This window comes from Nycticebus coucang, chromosome 6 (genome assembly GCF_027406575.1).
Source record: "Nycticebus coucang isolate mNycCou1 chromosome 6, mNycCou1.pri, whole genome shotgun sequence".
Lineage (NCBI taxonomy): Eukaryota > Metazoa > Chordata > Mammalia > Primates > Lorisidae > Nycticebus > Nycticebus coucang.
The window spans coordinates 76,721,403-76,725,278 of NC_069785.1; the positions used below are offsets into that span (position 1 = coordinate 76,721,403).

Consider the following 3,876-nt stretch of genomic DNA (forward strand, 5'->3'; position numbering starts at 1 on the left):
CACTGGCCCCTTGGAGCTTCTTAGGCTCTGGCCGGGACACTGTGAGTTCACATGACAGGACTATGTGCCAGGCCAGGAGACTTTGCTTCATCCTCTGGGAATGCCCAGGCCCAGGACTTCAATCCTGGAGGCAGGAGAGCTTGATGGAGGGGTGAGGCAGAGAGACCCCGGCAGAGTGCCTGTACTGACCTCACGAGCTGCGTGACCCCACGTTCCTAACCTCTCCATTCCTCTGCATCCTCATCTGTAAAATGGGAGGAAAATATGGTCGTTGGAAGGGTGAACTAAAAATTCATGCAGAGCACAGCCAGGCGCTGACACACAGTCAGTGCATGATCAGCGCTATTATTATTACTGCTGTCATTGTTGTTGCCCTTGCCATGGGCTTCACAAGAGGTGAAGGGCAGAGTTTCATCAGAGCCTCTGCACCTGAGAGGTGGAGGGACGGTGGGGTTGTCATAATCTCGTCTTTGCAGAAGGCCATGCTGTCAGACTGTGAGACTCCTACTGGGTACACCAGTGGTAACTGCCTGACCCCCTTTCTCCTGGGTGACACACCATTCCTCTGCAGGGCTCACTTTCTACCTCCTTACGTGAGGCTGCCCTCCTGGACAGGCTGAGTTTAATCAGGGAGGCCCTTCTTCCAGTTTTTCCAGGTTTGGGGCCACTGAGGGCCACTTCTGTCTCATGGCAGAACCTCCAAGTTAAAATACTCAGAAGTTGTCAGTGGTCATATTTTCTGTCATGGACAAAACTGGTCTGTAGGAAGAAGAAAGAATAAGGCTGACTTGCATCAGGAAGCAGAAACAAGAACCTGGAAAGGCTGCTGTGGCTCACAGATCACCGGTCCCAGATGTCCTTGATGGCCACCTGTATCACCACCCCTCCTCTGTCTCAGTTACTTTCTTACAGTCTGTGAGATGTTCTGGGGTTCTTCTAATAAGTCCCCATTTTTGCTTAAGCTAGTGTGAGTTGGGCTTCTGTCACTTGCAAGATAAAAGACAAGGACTCAGCTCCTTTGGTCCCCTACCCATGGTCGCCTCTATCCATCTTCATTCACAGTTCCTCTATCCCTAAAAAGTTCCAAAGCTGCTCTTTAAAGAAAGATTTTTTTTTTAATTTCAGGTTAATGTGAGGGTACAAACAACCAGGTCAAAATATTTAAATTTGTTGGGTAGAGTCCCTCTTTAGTTACATCCTGCACTCAAAAGGTGAGCCAAACACTCCTACACTGTGCCCATTCGGTGGGAGCAGCCCACCCCGCTTCCCCTCTTCTCCCTCCTCTTTCCTCCTCCCCCCAACTTGAATTGAAATGAGTTTTTCTCCTATGTGGGTGTACATTACATTGTCTACAGCTTCATGTTAGTATTGAGTACATTGGATAATTGCTTTTCCATTCTTTTTTTTTCCTGTTAATATTTTTATTTTTTCAAGGTAACAGGAATTGTATACAAATGATAGTAGACCCTTGCCTTTTTATTTTTATCTAAATAAAAGATAACTCAAGATGAATTCTCAAGAAAGAAAAAAAGCTATGTACATAAGGGACTATATCTTCATTCATCATCTACTTGGCACCAGTAGTTGTATAGCTGTCATAGAATCAGGAAAGAGGTTGTGGTAAGTTGGAAGAGGTACATATGCTGCTGTTATCATTTTACCAGCAAAACCACCTGCCATGCAATGCATTGACAGCAGCAATAGCTGCAGCAATTGATGGGCACTTCACATACACATTGCCCTGAGCTGAATTTCTGTCAACATAAATATGAATAACCCCTCCATGTTTATTACATGCTTCAATCACATCATCTTTAATCTCTGTATCCCATCCAACTTCTTCTGTTTGAGGGTTAAACATGTTAGAATGCTGGAAACACTGTGTTGCAAGTGGCTGGACAGAGGCAGCTGCAGCTAAAGCTGAAGCTTCAGTCTGTTGGGAAAGTCTTGCTTGCAAATCTATAACAAAAGAGAATTCTGCCACAGCACCAAATGCCAAAGAGCCACTCATTTGTAGAGCCTGCTGTGCTGCTGGTGGAATCTGCAAACCTGTACCCTCTGCAAGTCTTGCCATTAATTGAAGACGACCATTGTTCCCAAGTCAATTCCAGTCCTTTCTAATTCATCATTGTCCAAAAATGAACTAGCGCTGGAAGCATCAGTACGTTCAGTAACATGACCAACTTTCATCGGCCTTCCTGCTAATTCAAGTCCATTAAGTTGTTCCAAAGCCTTTTTGGCACATTCCGAGTCTGAAAATGTAATAAATCCATATCCTTTAGATGGACCTGTTTCACTGTCCATCATAAGCTGGATATTTTTGATCCTTCCAAATGGCTCAAAGATCCCCCGAAGCATATCTTCAGTTATGTTAAAGTGTAAAGAGCCTACATAAAGCTGCATGGGTCCAGCACTTCCCTTTTGCAAATTGTTTGCCATTGCTGCAGCTGTTTTTTTCTGCCTGTGACACCTGTACTATGATTGGCACTCCTAAAACTCATTGGCCAGTCAATCCTATTGCTAGAGGCACTGAGCTAACATCAACAAACTCCACATAGGCAATTCCTTTGGAACGTCTTGAATTTCGATCGGAAATCATCCTCACATCTCGAACTTTTCCAACTGTAGGGAAAAACTCTTCCAAATCCCTTGGTGGAATTCTTCCCGCCAGCTGCACGCAGAAAACTGTTCTTGCATCTCTTTCCTCAGGAGTTGGATTATCAATAGGTTCCCTCCCAGGGCTCTTGTCTTTTCTGAATGGACTTTTGCTTCGAGAACGTCATTTGATGCTGTGAGGCAACCCAATCTTTCCTCGGATGGCACTGTTAGATTTTGGTCCGGAGGAAGGACTTCTGTAGCGGCCTCTGAAGCTGCGATCTCGACTTCCTGAGCCGCTCCGTCTCCTTTCTTTGCTTCTACTTCGCTTCCTTTCACGGCTTTTGCTCTTTTATCCTTTCTCTATCTCTACTTCGCTTCCGTTCCTTACTTTTGCTTCGCTTTCGTTCATGACTGCGACTTCTGCTCTTGCTTTTTTCCCTCTTTTTGCTACGTTCGTCACGGCCATTAGCACTGCTCAACTTGTTCTCATCCTTCTCATAAGGAGCCTATATCAATATCATCTGCCATTTTCTCTGAGCGTCAGTGCGGCTTTCGGGCGCCCCTGGTGCTCGTATTCAGGAAGAGCCCGGGACGACTGCGGCTGCTACCGTGGCCGCCGCCGCTGTTGCTACTGTTAAGCCCCTAGGCCCAGGCCGCGGAACCGCCCAGCCCGGATATGGGGCTCCGAGGGCAGCTAGGCCCGAGCGAATCTAAAAGAAACAATGGGATTCGATGAGCCGGGGCGGGAGAGCAGGTCGGCGGCTTGGGCAGCTCAGGATCCACCCCTGCGACAGCGTGGGCAAAGCTCCCTGAAATAGGGGCCGCTGCTTCCCTGTACTCACATTCACCAACACACATACACACACACCTGCTTTTCCATTCTTATGTGTTTCAACTCCGTCCAGGTTAATACAAAAGATGTGGTGTCTTTTTGATGGCTGAATAGTATTCCATGATGTGCATATACCACAATTTGTTAATCTATACCTGAGTTGATGGGCATTTAGGTTGTTTCCACATCTTGGTGATTGTAAATTGAGTTGCAATAAACAATCACTGGGCAAGAGACATGAACAGAACCTTCTCCGAAGAAAACAGATGAATGACTAACAAACATGAACAATGATCATTGTCCCTAGTCATCAGAGAAATGCAAATCAAAACCACCCTGAGGGCTCACTGGCCATATACACTGAGGCTGGCTGGTTCAAACCTAGCCCAGGCCAGCTAAACAATGATGACAACTGCAACAAAAAAAATAGCCAGGCGTTGTGGCAG

The 3,876-nt window shown here is 46.3% G+C and overlaps 1 pseudogene across 1 annotated transcript; it reads right to left on the reverse strand.

Annotated features, from left to right (window-relative positions):
• Positions 1–1,399: 1,399 nt before the first annotated feature.
• Positions 1,400–3,126, reverse strand: LOC128587916 (RNA-binding protein 39-like; annotated as a pseudogene). The gene has a single exon (XR_008380660.1). The product of XR_008380660.1 is annotated as an RNA-binding protein 39-like (transcript).
• Between the last annotated feature and the right edge of the window lie 750 nt (positions 3,127–3,876).